The sequence below is a fragment of the Myotis yumanensis genome, unplaced genomic scaffold (assembly GCF_028538775.1).
Source record: "Myotis yumanensis isolate MYYU_CA2020_CCGP unplaced genomic scaffold, mMyoYum1.0.hap1 SCAF_3, whole genome shotgun sequence".
NCBI classification, from domain to species: Eukaryota; Metazoa; Chordata; class Mammalia; order Chiroptera; family Vespertilionidae; genus Myotis; species Myotis yumanensis.
The window spans coordinates 48716302-48734106 of NW_027223754.1; positions in this window are offsets into that span (position 1 = coordinate 48716302).

The window sequence follows — 17805 nt, forward strand, 5'->3', positions numbered from 1 at the left end:
AACAGTCTTATTGAACATATGTTCCAGAGTACAGTACATTTCCCAAAAGTCATGGCTTTCATTAACATTTAATAGCGATGATATATACAATAGTTTGGTTGCACTAATGCCAAATTGCCAGTTTTTGGAGGTTAGAAAATGCTCTTAAAGTCCTGATTCAGGAAAAATAATGGTCCTACAGGCTTGCCATCCTGATTTTAAAAAAATAAAAATAAAAGACTTGCTAAGTGAAATAATTCAGACACAGAAAGACAAATACAATATAATTTCACTTCTATGTGGAATCTAAAAAACAAAATAAATGAATAATCATGACAGGAACACACTCATAGATACCCCCCAGATATGAGGAGCTTTAGGGCTGGATTTTAAAAAAGTGAAAGGATTAAGTACAAATTGGGAATAAACAAATTAATATGAAGTTGGTTGTCCTTGATCATTTAAACATGTTTAAAGCCTGGGTTTTTTTTGTCTACTTGCTACCATTTCTATAGAAAAATCTATAGACTTTTCCTAGAAATATGGAAAGTCTTATTACCAAAATCAATCTCAGTCCATCTCTAGTACATGTCCAGCTTCACATATACCTTTTACTAAAATTGGATATGATTTTATTTCACCACTCCAAACTCCTCACTGATAGTGTGCTCAATCAAGGGGTGCCCTCTAATAGTCTGAACCAGTGTTTCCAACTTAAAGTTCATCAGTATCATTGTACTCTTACTTAGATATCAGTGTTTATCCACAAATGGGAATCAGGAAAGATGTTGAGATATTTTCTGCTAAGGCTGCAGAGTTATAACTCTCCTACAATATCCAATCATAGTTTTTAAATTTAAGGATGCAAGTAGTCATATTTCAAATCCAAAGCCATTCCCCAATTCTGTTGTGAATGAGTAACTAGTAAACCTTGCAGGGGAATAATTCACAGTTACATTATTAAATAGCAAGGCATCTGTGCTTCTGAGATTTGTAATACTCAAAATTTAGGGACAATGTACTGGGATTTGGTGGTATAAAGTAATCTAGAATAATAGGACAGCTATATGTAGAGAATCTCTAGGATATGTAGTCACAGACTTTGGATGGGAAGCTACCAGGGAGTCATGAAATATATGCTGGTATTAACCACAGGGGCTCCCAGTAGTTATAGATCAGATAAGACAATCATGATCTCCTATATATTTATATAAATTAGCTGCCTAGAGAATGATGTGCTATTCAGAAAAACTTGCTGTTCTAACACCTTACCTCCTTATGTAATTTAAGTTTGGGATGCAAAACAGAAGGTTAATTTAGGAATGAGAAAGCTTAATGATTGACTTTGAAAGAATTTCTAAGAGCTGCTGTTTGCTGATGTTTTACATGGTAGTGGACTTTAATAGCTAAGTGTCATGTGAGATGAATGAGTAAGGCTAAAGATTGGAGTGTTCAAATTATTCGCCAATGCTATTTCAGATAAGGGTTTAATATCCAAAATTTACAGAGAACTCATACAAACTGAGACATGATTTTGCTACCATTTTGTGATAAAGTTTCTCCAAAACATAGTAAGAGACCTTATACTAGATATGAGAAACACCATCTGAAATCTAATATAATAAAACATTAATAAAAAATGCAAGAACACCAGATACATAAGTTTAGAAATTCTTGGATTTTTAATTTCAATGTGAACTTTAACTACATCACATGAGAACTTTAAATAACTTCTGGAGTTTACATACAAAATACATAAATATCTGTAAACCAAGTATAGAAAGTCTTCAGTATGAATTTGGACTAAAAGTTTAATTTCATTCACCTGAGAACGATAAATATATTTTCTAGTTAACTTAGAAGTGATCATAGCTGAGTGAATAAATAAAAGCAACATTATAATTATACCAGACAGTATTTATATGTGAATGTGTGCAGCATTAATGTGTATATGTTATTATAATAATGTGTACATTAATTTTAAGAAGGTGTTTTTGAAATATAAAAAATAACTCATTAGCATGCATTTAGGGACACAGTGAAAGCAGTCCTGACAGGGAAGTTCATAGCTCTATAGGCCTACCTCAAAAAATAAGAAAAAATGGTAATAAATTACCTAACCCTACAACTCAAAGAATTAGAAAGAGAGCAACGAGAAAAGCCCAGAGTAAGCAGAAGGGAAGAAATAATAAAGATCAAAGTGGAAATAATGTAGAGACAAAAATAATACAAAAGATAAGCAAAACCAAGAGCTAGTTCTTTGAAAGGATAAACAAGATTGATGAACCTCTAGCCAGGCTCACCAGGAAACAAAGATAGGGGACCCAAATAAACAAAATCAGAAACCGATCCCACAGAAATACAAAGGATTATTTAAAAAAATACTATGAACAACTCTATTCCAACAAACTGGACAACCTAGATGAAATGGACATATTCTTAGAAAAATACAAGCTCCCAAAACTCAATCAGGAAGAATAAAAAACCTGAATAGACCAGTAACTACCAATGACATTGAAGCAGTAATCAAAAATCTTCCAGCAAACAAAAGCCCTGGTCTGGATGGCTTTACAGGGGAGTTCTACCAAGCTTTCAAAGAAGAACTAAAACCTACCCTTCTCAAACTATTCCAAAAAATTCAAGAGGAAGGCACACTTCCAAGCTCTTTCTATGAAGACAGCATTACCCTAATTCTAAAATCAGATAAAGACACCACAAAAAAAGAGAACTACAGGCCAATATCCTTTATGAACATAGATCATAAAATCCTCAACAAAATTCTAGCAAATTGGATCCAGCATAACATTAGAAAGATTATATACCATGACCAAATCGGATTTATTCTGGGGATGCAAGGATGGTACAATATCTGCAAATCAATAAATGTGATATATCACATAAAAAAATTGAGAGACAAAAATCATATAATCATATCAATTGATGCAGCGAAAGCATTTGACAAAATCCAACACCCTTTCTTGACAAAAACTCAGCAAAGTGGGAATAGAGGGATCATACCTCAACATAATAAAAGCCTTATATGACAAACCTACAGCCAACATAATACTCAATGGGCAAAAACTAAATCCATTTCTCCTAAGAGCAGGAACAAGACAGGGATGCCCACTTTCACCACTCCTGTTCAATATAGTACTGGTAGTGCTAGCCATAGCGATAAGACAAGAAGAAGAAATAAAAGGCATCCAAATTGGGAAAGAAGTAAAACTGTCCTTATTTTCAGATGACATGATACTGTACATAGAAAACCCCAAAGACTCCATCAAAAAACTACTAGACCTAATAAATGAATTTGGCAATGTAGCAGGATACAAAATTAACACCCAGAAATCCATGGCCAAATAACAGGTTTTATACACCAATAATGAACTCACAGAAAGAGAAACAAAACAAAAACAAAATCCCATTTACCATCGCACCAAAAAAATTAAGATACCTAGGAATAAACTTGACTAAGGAGGTAAAAGATCTGTACTCAAAAAAGTACAGAACATTGAAAAAAAGAGATAGAGGAAGACATAAACAAGTGAAAGAACATACTATGTTCATGGATTGGTAGAATCAACATCATTAAAATGTCCATACTACCCAAAGCAATCTATATATTCAATGCACTCCCCATTAAAATACCAAAGGCATATTTCAAAGATCTAGGACAAACTCTCCAAAAATTCATCTGGAATTAAAAAAGCCCCCGAATAGCCACAGCAGTACTAAGAAAGAAGAACAGAGATGGAGGGATCACAATACCAGATATCAAGCAATATTACAAAGCCATGGTTCTCAAAACTACCTGGCACTGGCACAAGAACAGACATATAGACCAATGGAACAGAACAGAGGACACAGAACTCGACCCAAGCCATTATGCTCAATTAATATTGGACAAAGGAGGCAAGAGCATACAATGGAGTCAAAACAGTCTCTTTAATAAATGGTGCTGGGAAATTTGGTCAGATATATGCCAAAAAATGAAACTAGATCACCAACTTACACCATACACAAAAACAAACTCAAAATGGCTAAAGGACTTAAATATAAGAGGGGAAACCATAAAAATCTTAGAAGACTCCATAGGGAGCAAAATAGCAGACATGTGTCATAGCAATATCTTTACCGATACAGCTCTTAGGACAATGGAAACTAAGGAGAAAATAAACAAATGGGACCACATCAAAATAAAAAGCTTCTGCACAGCAAAAGAAACCATCAACAAAACAACAAGAAAGCCCACTGCATGGGAGAACATATTCGCCAATGCTATTTCAGATAAGGGTTTAATATCCAAAATTTACAGAGAACTCATACAACTTAACAAAAGGAAGATAAACAATCCAATAAAAAAATGGGCAAAGGACCTAAATAGACACTTTTTGAAAGAGAACATACAGAAGGCTGAGAGACATATGAAAACATGCTCAAAGCCACTATTCATCCATAAGATGCAAATCAAAACAACAATGAGGTACCATCTCACACCTGTCAGAATGGCTATCATCAACAAAGGACAAGTCCTGGCAAGGACGTGGAGAAAAGGAACTGTTGTGCACTGCTGGTGGGAATGCAGACTGGTGCAGCCACTGTGGAGAACAGTATGGAGTTTCCTCAAAAAATTAAAAATGGAACTCCCATTTGACCCAGTAACCACACATCTAGGACTATGTCCCAAGAAACCAGAAATACCAATCAGAAAGGATATATGCACCCCTATGTTCATAGCTGCACAATTCACCATAGCTAAGATTTGGAAACAGCCTAAGTGCCCATCAGCAAATGAGTGGATTAAAAACCTGTGGTACATCTGCACAATGGAATACTACACTGCAGTAAAAAAAGAAGGAACTTTTACCATTTGCAACAGCATGGATGGAACTGGATAGCATTATGCTAAGCAAAATAAGCCAGTCAGAGAAAGATAAATATCACATGATCTCACTCACATGTGGGATATAACGATCAACATAAACTGAGAAACAAAAATAGATCCAGAGACAAATGGCATAGAAAGCTTAAATTATTTATTGTTTTGCCATATAAACATTCGGGGATTGTTAGTCCATCTAGTAAGATGCATACAGATCCTGGTCCCTAAAATGTAAGAAGCTAGTAGGAAGCAGAACATGTGGACTGTGACACTAGAATCCTTAAGGGTAAATGTAAAAAATTCTGGTACCCACATAATGTGGTCAGAAATGGCAATCATCCTGGATACCTTATCTAGGAATTGAGGAAGGCTGCTATTTCATATTCTGTTGAAGCATTCATAATTTATTTGTTTAAAGAAACATATTTTCTTAAGAACACTACTGATGCCGAAACCGGTTTGGCTCAGTGGATAGAGCGTCGGGCCTGCGAACTGGAAGGTCCCAGGTTCAATTCCGGTCAAGGGCATGTACCTGGGTTGCGGGCACATCCCCAGTAGGAGATGTGCAGGAGGCGGCTGGTCGATGTTTCTCTCTCATCGATGTTTCTAACTCTCTATCTCTCTCCCTTCCTCTCTATAAAAAATCAATAAAATATATTTTTTAAAAAAAGAACACTACTGATGATATCCTGTGTGTGATCTGTGGATGAAATGACTCCTTCCATACCCCTGGGAGAGGAGTAGCCTGGAGACTATTGAAAGTTCATGAAGATAAGTGATGCATGGCTGTCTTGTAGGAAAGTGCTGACTGGGAGGAATATCTATGTTGAATCATGCATGAAAAAAAGACGTGTGGAAAAGAAACACTCTCCCAAACATAAACAAGAAATAAGAAATTATGCCCTAACCAGTTTGGCTCGGTGGATAGAGAGTAGACCAACTGACTGAAGGGTTCTGGATTTGATTGTGGTCAAGAGCATGTACCTTGGTTGTGGGTTCAATCCTCAGTAGGGGGCGTGAAGGAGGCAGTTGACTGTTGACTGATATTTCTCTCTCATGGATGTTTCTAACTCTCTATCCCTCTCCCTTCCTCTCTGTAAAATCAATAAAATAATTTTTTTTAATTAGGATTTATAATAGAATTCTAACTTCAGCTACAACTATATTACTGTGAATTCAGCAGCAGTATCTCAAAAATAGTCGTTGTGTTGGAAATTAAAAGTGTTCTACTAAAATAATGCACATCTAAAAATTTAGTTTGGTGCCATTTAATATAAGATTAGCATGTATTAATTAGTAGCATTTTATTAGATACCAAATAATAATAAAATTAATCACAATAAGGAAGAAAAATTGTTTTCTTCCTTTATTTTTTGACAAAATTCTGTTTTTCAGTATCTATAGCCCAGAGAAATGATACTTTGACATGCCCATTGAGTAAAAGGTTAAAAGATAAAAAAGTAAATTGGTGTTTAAGAGGTATTTCAGGGTTTGTTGTTTTATTGTTTAAAATCTATCAAGTATAATTTCTCCTTTCTCTCTTTTTCTTTTTTTTCCCCTTTGGTTTTTTTTTTTCTTTATTGATTAAGGTATTACATATAAGTCCTTATCCCCCATTGCCCCCCCACTTCTTCACTCATGCCCTCACCCCCCTGGTGTCTGTGTCCATTGGTTAGGCTTGTATGCATGCATTCAAGTCCTTTAGTTGATCTCTCCCCCTTACCTCCCACCCTCCCCTTCCTTCCTTCTGAGATAGGATAGTATGATCGATGCTTCTCTATCCCTGCATCTGTTTTTGTTCATCATTTTATGTTGTTCATTATAGTCCACAAATGAGTGAGATCAGATGGTATTTATCTTTCTCTGACTGGCTTATTTCACTTAGCATAATGCTCTCCAGTTCCATCCATGCTGTTGCAAATGGTGAGAATTCCTTCTTTTTTTACTGCAGCATAGTATTCCATTGTGTAGATGTACCACAGGTTTTTAATCCACTCATCTGCAAATGGGCACTTAGGCTGTTTCCAAATCTTAGCTATGGTGAATTGTGCTGCTATGAACCTAGGGGTTCCTATATCCTTTCTGGTAGGAAAGATACTTTATCCTTGGGGAAAGTGTCACATGGTGATATATGGATACCTGAAGAAAAAGAGAAACACCAATCTCTCTCTTTTTCTTTAGGTATCCATATATCACCATATGACACTTTCCTTGAGGATAAATTGTCTTTCCTGTTATCATCTCTACCCAGAAATTGATTAATAAAACAAACAAAAAATACTTAAGCTCTATGCTGAATACACAGTTCTTTCCATCTTATGTAATTTAATGGCTCAGTGGTATTAAATATCCTTTCCTTACTTTTCAATTCAAATTGGTTGTGCCATTTATAAAATTTTAATTATTACTATAAACAGGGGCTCCAGTTTTTTGTGTTTTGTGTGTGTGTGTGTGTGTGTGTGTGTGTTTGGGGTTTTTTTTTTATGTCCTCAAAGGTCTCTCTCAAATTCTACACTCACCTTCTAATTCAAATTACCTGTGGTCAGGGGTCCATACATAACGGCCTGAGGACCCTGGTTATCGCCTGTAGTTTTATACAAAATTGTTTTTGTTGCTACAAAATAGGAATGAAAATATAAGCTCTGTTATTTTTGATAAACTAAACACTGAAAGATAAGATTACAGTGTTTGCGGAGATTTCTGTTCTATATGTAACTAATCACTGTCAAAATGAACTCACACAGTGTGTTACCTCAAGAAAATAAAAATTCTATCTTATAAAATAGACACGTTGGTATATGCAATGATATGGAGGTTTACCTTATGAAAGATGACCACTAGGCAGACACTGAGAGGCACAAGCTAATAGTATATGCTTTATTCCCACCTTGGGTCCTGGGAACCTTCTAGTAACAGCTGAATTGAAGTTCTGGACAAAGTTCTGATGACAGATTATTCATGTGGAGAACTGGCCTCGTCCTACTCCAGGGATCACAGGGGATGGACCTGTGTCCAAGGATCTATACATATGTGTCTATTCAGGATGGTTACATGTGCCTTGGACAAGTTATTGGCATGCATGTTTGTATCCCGCAAATGTTAAACTTCTATTTATATGAAAGAAAAATTAGTTTACAATTTCAAAATATAGCATATGGTGCTTTTAAATACCACACAGAAGAGAAACAAATGCTGAAAGTCTTTGGGTGAAATTAAGTGCTATGTATGTTGCACATATAAATTATGCAAATGTAGAAGAGAAAGCAACTACCTAAGCTCAGAAATACCTGGGAAGACTTTGGGAAAGCTTTACAAAGCATAAAGCCTTTCTTTCAGGATGATTTGTGAAGAAATAAGGACATTCATTCCACTAAAATAAGCTGGATTTGACATTCTTGATGGCATATACTAGTAATTAGCATTTTACTGAAGGGCTTCCATCTGAGGCTAGGGATATTTACTTCTTTAAGTTCATATGGTTTGGGACAGAAGTCAGGTACTTGAGGTTGTAAAACAGAAGACCCTGTGTACTTGCCTGTTGTCACCAATGGCTGCTCTCAGCAACCAGAGGCCCCTCACAGTGTCACAAAGTTTCAGTTTACTTCATCAAAGGGAGCAGAAGAATCACTCTCCCTTTGAATCTCTGACCATTGTAAAGGGCTCCCATCTGAATGAATCAGACCCACCTAAGATAATTTCCCCTTTGATTATTTCAAAATCAACTATTTTATCACCTTAATACATCTACAAAAATCCTTCCCTTTTGCCACATAATGTGAGCTAACCACAGGAGTGGTTTTCCATCATATTCATAGTCCCACACACACTCAAGGGTGGAAGACTACATAGTTTGTGCACTGGAGGGAGAGAGTCGTGGTGATCACCTTAGAATTCTGCCTAGTAGGTCAGGTGATAAGCTCTTGTCCACATAATTATTTCCCTCCCCAGCAGCAGCAGTCTCTTTTGGGGGCTAAAACTTGTTTACATTAGGCTCTACTCTTGTTTTATACAAAATGTCTATAATACAAACACTAAGAAAGAAAAAAAGACCACATAAAAACAACAGTGCACACCATAATCAACACACACACGCGCGCGCGCACACACACACACACACACACACACGTCAAAAATGGAGACAGTAACCTAGAAATTGAGATTTGTGGATAAGGACTTAAAAGTCACATTCTTAAATATTGTTAAGGAGCTACTGGGGAAAAGGGAAGATGTATAAGAACAAATGGGGGATTTCAGAAAAGAAACAGAAAGTACAGTATTAGAACAAATTTCCTCTGAGTAAATTTGAAGAACTAGTTAGCTTTATTAAGCCATTCGAGACATTCTTAAATCGGGCAGCATCCCATCTAGAAACTATGTGGGCCCTAGGAGGGGTTGTAAAAAATGGAAGGTTTTTAATAGGATGGGGTGGGACCAGGGAGCTATTAACAAAACCAAGATTAGGAATTAGGAGCTCTTTAGGGGGGAAGAGAATGGCAAAGGTCTTTCATTGTGCAGTTTTCCTCTTCTTTCTTGGGGAGCTGTGGAAGGAGGACCCAGGTGACAGATTACTTCGTTGTGTTGACTAGGAAATTACAGACTGGTTGATTAAGGTGATGCTTCTGGGTGAAGTTGAAACAATTAGGTCAAGTATTAAATTTAGGTTTAGTATCAAGGGCTTTAGTACAAGTGACACCATTTTGGGCCTGTGATTTTCTCTTTAACAAGAGAAAGAAGGAAAAAAAATACACCAGAATTAGGTGTCTTGTGTTTGGCACTTTGAATGTAATCCTTACCTAAGTGGTTAGATCTTGGCCTGGGAAGATTCTCATTTTTCTCCACTTCTATACTCTCCGCCTTCACTTCTTTTTCGATGAGTTAAAGGATTTAAAAATAAAGTTTAAATTACACATTTTCTGTACCAAGGAGTTGCTTTTAATAAATGCTAAGTATCTGTGGAACATATTCTTAAAACTACTCCCATTGTCAGGAAGTCATTATTCTATTTTTCACCTTAAATTATACTCCTTTTTCCCGCTTTGTTCAAGCTCACTAGACAGGGTTATAAAGTCAGTTCCATATAATAGCAAATATTTTATTGGCAATAATTTAATATGTCACAACATTAAGAATGAAATCTACTTCCTATGTTCAAAGAAATTTCCTAAATATTCCACCACTGTAGAAAAGTAAATCTTAATAAAATGAGTTTACTCACTTTAATTTTCTAAATAAAATTTAATTATGTTATATTTTCTCTCCTTTCATTTGTCTTATCCAACTCAGACTTGTGTATGTATCCCAGTTCTTGATATAATTGATACAAGTCTGTCATATTCTACTATAAGATCTTCTACTAACTTCCTAAAACTTTCAAAATGGAACTTTCCAACTCAAATGCTCTTAAGTATCTTACTTTTCCAAAGTTGCAATGAATCACAGAATACATTAAACTATTATATCATGAGCCTCACAGCTACAAAATTTATAAAGCATGAATAAAAGTCAAAACTAAATATAAGGATTTCTGTAGTTTACACTCTAAACATAAATGTCTTACACTTTACTATTCCCAAGTGAAATTGACAGTTCAAAAACCCAGAACTAACCACATAGTCTGTCAATATTTCTGTTGCCAACTGAGTTTTAATATACCCTGAGGAAAGAATGTGGACAGGAAAAAAAAGAGAAAGCAGAAAAAGAAAAAAAAAACACCTTTGTTTTAGTTCACTGAGTTCATTCATAACAGCTTTCATAGTGTAATATCATTAATGTCAATCAGGAGTAAATTTTTCCTATTAAGAGATTAATTTTGCTGCCATGTGAATATCTCCAAATAAAGAAGAATAATCATAATTTAAAAATCCAGAACACTGTATAGTATTATTGTGCTGTTGGTTTCTTTTTATTCTTTTTTTAAATTTCTTTATTGATTATGCTGAGCTCTCTGAGAAGCAATAAGATGATAATAAGACCCAAAGAGTAAAGTACAGGGTGGGCAAAAGTAGGCTTACAGTTGCTCATATGGAAAATAATGAAAAAATAATAATAAATAATAACAAGAATAAACTCTGTGTTTTGTGTACTCACAACTGTAAACTGATTTTTGCCCTAACCTAAGTAATTATTACCTAAATAGTTTACCCACATTATATCCTGCTGAGTTAAAATGTGAAAAAAAAAAAAAGTCAGATGAAAAAATGCGGCATGGAGATGTTAAGCAGCTTTCCTAAATCATACAATTATGAAGTATCAAGATGCAGTATGGCTATAAGGCTACACTTCAAACCACCTATTCTATTGCTTTTTACCATAGTCCTCTTCTCTTATAATTTAATTGACATAAAAGTTCTTGACTTTGTCCCAACTTTGAAGAGTGTGAAAGGAAACACTAAAGCTTCTTCCAGCCAAATGGGAGTTCTACATTTACAAAATAATTTATTCAATTTGACAAGTATTTATTGTTAGGTTATAGGTGGCTCAGGAGGCGGCGTAGGAAATAAAGAGAGCTGAGTCAATCAGAAAAGAAAGAAAAGGTAAGGTTTTATTCTGTGTCCCCGGGCGACCGACCGAACCCCAAAGACAGGGCCCATGGATTCGAGCCCACAGGGAGGGGGGAACTTTGTTTTATACTGCAGTTGGGTGAGGGGCGGGGGCATGAATTCGGCTCTCTTTATTTCCTATGCCGCCTCCTGAGCCACCTAACCTAACATTTATTAGGTGCTTATTATGTGCCAGGCACCATTCCAGGCATATTAGTGAACAACAACAAATAACAGTGATAATATAGAAGAGATATTGACAAGAAAAAATAATATAATTTCTTACCTATTATGATAGCATATGTAAATTCTTGTGGAAAAAATAGATAGAAAAAGGGATCCAGAGTTTTGAAGAAATTATTTGAATTGTAATGTGTATGCGTGTGGCAGAGGGGATAAGGGGTCAGGACTGGTCTCATTGATATGGTAATATGAAACCCAAAACTTCTATGTCTCCATTTAAAATCTTGACCCCTTGCTGGCTTAGAGCAGGGAAGTGTAGCTCTTATTTTTATCAGCAACCACAGTGAAACTTGCCACCATTGGAAAATACCTAGAGAGGAGGAAATGAAAACAGAATTTTATTCCATTATATTCTTCCCACCTATATTACTAGCATTCTGTTGTGAAAAAATATTAAGAAATCTGAAATCAGCCAGGGAATTTCTCTATAGGCCATGTAGGAATAAAAGGGTTAGTCATCACAGCTGGAGCCTGGTAACAAGTCAAAAGAAGGTGAGAGTTTCCATCTTCTGTGTTAAAGTGCTCCCAGTACAGAGAACTAATAATGTATAGAAATAACATCAGGAAGCACAAGGTGAATGCTTCCCATGCACTCTCCAAAGTAAATACATGTTCTCCTTATCACCACCTCAAGCTGAGTCATTGATGGTACCACCTCGTGCATTGTATTTATTCTATACCCTCCAGGCTATCCCATCACTTCTTAAATTGAACATTATTATCAATGTAAAATGAGGATATGCAATTATTTTTAACTTATACATGTAAAAATCTTTACTTATACCTGTATCCAGAGGCCTAGTTATATAATTTGCTGTAAATAAAAGTTACTGGAGATAATGTATTACATATTCTTATCTAGATAGCAGGTACCACCATGCTTAGATTACATATTATAAAATGAGTGAAAAAAGGATCCAATTTAACATTATTTGTCATACAGAAACCTAAAGCTTAATATAATAACAAATGTTAATAAAAGTACTATCCACATAAATATTTCCTCCTTTTTAATGTATAAGTGTTATTGTTTTTACTTAACCAGAAACAACAGGGACTAGATTAATTTTTTATTTGGAATTATGTGTTTGGGCAAATCTGTTGAAAAATGGGGTGAATTCACATTGGTGCCATTTCTATACACCTCTAATAAACTATTAGAAAAAGAAACTAAAAAAAATCTAATTTACTATTACAACAACAAAAACAATAAGAAATAAGGTACTTAGGAATAAATTTAACCAAGGAAGTAAAATATCTGTAACTTGGAAAATTATAGGACATTGAAGAAAGAAATTGAGGAAGATACAAATAAGTGGAAGCATATACCATGTTCATAGATGAAAAGAATTAACATCATTAAAATGTCCACACTAGCCAAATCAATCTGTGGATTCAATGCAATTCCTATCGAAATAACAATGGTATATTTCACAGATTTAGAACAAATATTCCAAAAATGTATGTGGAATCAAAAAAAAAAAAAAAAGACCCTGAATAGCTTCATCAATCTTAAGAAAAACGAACAAAGTTGAAGGGGTCACAATACCTGATATCAAACTACACTACAAGACCATTGTAATCAAAACATCCTGGTACTGGCATAAGAATAGGCATAAAGGTCAATGGATTATACGGTAAATTAATATTTGATAAAGGTGGCAAGAATATACAATGGGGTAAAGACAGTGAACCATGTCCAGCATGGCCAGGGGTGAACCTAAGGAGGGGCGGTGAAGGATTAAAGAAGACAGACAAGAGATACATTTGGGACCAGGTGGATCACTATGCCTGGATGAGGAAACAGTGACACAACCTGTAAACCAAAGCTTTATTTTATAGTCAGATCACACAAAGCAAAACAAGGGCAAGATGTTTACAATGTTCTTGTGAATTTCAAATCTGCTTCTTTCCTGTTGTTGCCGTTCTCTGAAATCTATCAAGCCTTGTTTTGGCAGCACTTGCTGCACCCCCTACAGCCCACATCCCTTAGCTACCTAGGACTGTAGGGTCAAACTACAAGGTCAAGCTTATAACCATAGCCTTTTGGTTATAATTGTGCTGGGAGGGCTTTGCCCTCCGAGCTGGGACTTGTATGTGGCTTTGCCACATATCAGTCGAAGGCTTGATCCTGTCCGAACGCTATAGCCACTCTCCACAGACAGTATCTTCAATAAATGGTGTTGGGAAAATTGGGCAAGTACTTGCAAGGATATGGAACTAGACCACCAACTTACATCTCACCAATAATCTTAAAGTGCAATATCTGTTGTTCAATATATCATAGGATTGTACAGATGCCACTCTTAAATTTGATGACTCTCAAATTTATAGTGACTCTCAACTGTGGTTAATCTATTTATGTATAGTGAGTTTTATTTTTAGCTTAATAATAACACTGAAATAAAAAAATTGTTCTGCACTTTGCCTATTGCAAAGATTTTTTAATGGAAGGGTATAAATCATGTCATATTTTTTCACTCCCACACAACACTAGCCATGTGCTTATGTAACATTGCATATGCTGAAATATAAAATAGCTATCCAAGACTGTTTTTGAATTGCTGCATTCTAGACTGTAGAATATAGCTTTTTTTATCTTTCCTGAGATGAGATAAATGACAAGGATGTGGCTCATGTATAAAATCTAATCATATTAATTTTCTATATGGACATTATTTTATAAAGTAAAATTCAATGTCATTGCTGCCCTTGCTAGCTATATGGAGAAATACAAGCACTATAATTAACAATAAGTTTATTTTCTAGCATACTAGGCAGAAATGTAGCCCCCATAGGAAGATAAAAATGGAAAGCAAATTAAAATGGATTTGCGCCAGTACAATGCTAAATCAATATCTGGCAGTCATAGACCTGCTTAGCAAAGGTTCTGTAGCTATTCAGCAATCTTATTACTTCTACCAAATGACCAAATGCTACCTATGCATATTTACAGATAAGGCAAAGAATAAAATCACAAAAGAAAAAGGCTAGAAGCAATTCTCAAAATTGTTAATATTAACAAGAAACAACTTTTCTATCAGAATTATAATTACATATTATCCTACATTATTGTTCTTTTTGAATCAGAAACACTTTCCAGGATTTTTTATTTGTACACTTCAAAGGTTAGTTTGCTTTCTAAAAATTGGGAATGACAGCATCTTCAGCATTAAGGGTGGCACATGATGTCTTATAAAAATTACGTTATCTAATCCCATTTTCACAATGTTTGGCTCAACTCTGCACTAATATATATAGTCCAACTAAAACTTTCAGTGCATATAATTCTGCTTTCCATAGCGACAGGTTCAGGATTATGTGTGTGAAGAGTAACCTATTTCTCTATTAAATGTTAAATGAAAGAAGTCTTGCCCTGACCTGTTTGGCTCAGTGGATAGAGTGTAGGCTTGTAGATTGAAAGGTCCCAGGTTCGGTTCCCAGTCAAGGGCATGTACCTTGGTTGTGGGCACATCCCCAGTAGGGACTGTGCAGGAGGCAGCTGATCAATGTTTCTCTCTCATCGATGTTTCTAACTCTCTATCCCTCTCCTTTCCTCTCTGTAAAAACTCAATAAAATATATTTTTTTAAAAATAAATGAAAGAAGTCTCTCTCTCCTGCCATATGGAAATTAGTAGTGATATGACTGAATTGCCAGATAAAGCCTTATTTGTAGCCTTCTCTATTTCTGAATTTTTCAATTATGTGAGCAAATAACTTTGTCTTATTCTTTAGACCAGGGGTGGAGAATCTTTTTTTCTGCCAAGGGAGATATATATATATATATAGCTATAGATATAGATATATATATCTATATATATATATAGATATATAGATATATAGATATATATATCTATAGATATATAGATATATATATATATATATATATATCTATAGATATATATATATCATCATTCACAGGCCATACAAAATTATTGTAAGTTGAAAATTAGCCTGGATTTATTTGGTCAAATATATAATTAACTCACCCCTAATGCCTTGGCAGGGCCAGACCAAATCATTTTGCTGGCCTAATATAGCCAGTGGGCCAGACATTCCTCACCCCTGTTTTAGATCAGTGGAGTAGGGTCTTCTAACAAAGGCAATTGAAAAATATATGTACTGTGTACTTTTTAATACCTGTTGGGATAAAATTATTCTAAATATTTCAGAAGCTCCAACATCTTTTTTAGAATTGTTTTTAATCCTTACCCAAGGATATGTTTTATTGATTTTAAAGAGAGAGGAAGGGAGAGGGAGAGAAGGAGACATTGGTGTGAGAGACAACCATCCATTGGTTGCCTCTTGCACATGCGGCTACCAGGAATCCAACCAGCACCCTTTCAGTGTATGGGACAAGCCTCAAACCAACTGAGCCACACTGGCCAGGACAACACCAATTTTTTAAGGACTTATTAAAGGTTTAAAATAATTGTGATAAAATTCTATACACTGTGATTTTTCAGCCTGGATTATCTCACTTTTGGCAGTACTTTAGTGTGTTTCTTAAAATGTTTAAGCATCTGGATATTGACTTTGGACCTCATACTTCAGAAGTGCTTTTACATGTGCCACCGATGTACATTTTATTTCTTAATCATTTGGCGTAGGGAGGTGTAATTCTACACCCCCCCACCCTATTGGATATAACTCGTGGTTTACCTCTGATTGATGTTTGCATTCCTTTTTATATTCACCTGTTGGCCATGTGTTGTCACAGCTTTAAACTATTGTAAGATTTTAAATTATTTATTATTTTAGCCAGGCTTGTTTTCTACTGCTCTATATTTAGGCTAATTACATAGGTTGGATTTGAGATTGAACTTTAATAAAATAGTGCCTTGCCATAGTTTTCTCCAAAGGAATGAGAATGTGGCATAAATGATAGAAGAAGCATTTTTCAGAACTTTGCTTAAATTTAATGATTTCCCTCATTTGAGCACAAAGGCATGAGTTCTGACATAGCTAATGAGAAGTGTCATAGTGGAAGCCAAGAAAAATCATTGGCAATTATTAGATTTTAATTTTTATATTCTTGAGCTAGTTATAAGACAGAAAATTTCGAGAAGAATTACAATTAGGTTTCTGAGACTAGGTTGATGTGTTCAAACTTAGGGAATGTGGACTGGAGGAAAGGGATTGCAGAATTGTAAAGCAGGCAACCTACATGGGCATCATGCAAGACCTTTGAAAGGGAGGCCTCCCAACCAGGACAGCCTCTGGTGTGTGTGTGTGTGTGTGTGTGTGTGTGTGTGTGTGTGTGTAAGAGAGAGAGAATGTGTGTGTGAGAGAATATAGAACAATGCAGTCCTTAGCCCAATGTAAAAATAGGAATAATGACATACAAGCAGGAGGAGCCTATATGTTTTTCCTTTAATACTAAATACACAGAAAAGCATCTGAGAGTGGTATGGAAGTGATGGCTTGCAAACATGGAAAACATTTTTTCAGCAGAGAAGAGCATATGGCAGTCACTACATAAAACAATGGGTTTCAGAAATTTTCTGAATCTCTTGGTCTTGTCACCCTTCCATGATAATGTTCTTAGTTTGGACCTGTGGTATATAAAAATACAAACAAAAGGCTGAAGAATAACCAGCCCTCATATTGAATTAGGCTATGCAAAGGATGAGGGATGGGGAGAGAAAAGACAAAAATCAGTGTTGAATATTCTGTGCAAAATTTTAATAGTTGTAATATGATCACTGAAGAACACTAAGATATATGCCCATTAAACCATTTTGATATGAGGTAAGGGAGAGAAGATTGGCTCTCTGCAGTGGCAATGATTTTTGACCCAGAAGCAGTGATAAAATGGATCACCTTGTTGGTACCAAGTGCCTCTGTGCCCATATTTTCCTCTAAAAAGAATACAGATAATGGAGAAGGCGGAATGCTCTAATTGTTAATATTGGTCTGGTTACACAGTAACAGAGATGCAGCAGAAGTTTTAGGTATTGAAAATCTCCTAGTGTCTTATTTTAAAATGTCATACTTTTAAAATGTTCCAAGAAAAGAACTAGCCTGAAAAAAAAGGAGGTTATCTGCTTCACTAAGCATGTATTCTGATAAGTTTCCAGGAACTTACAAGGTTCACAGAAGCCTTTTAGAGAACATTAGAGAAATAGATAAGAGAGTAACTGACATTCACTAAGGGGCTG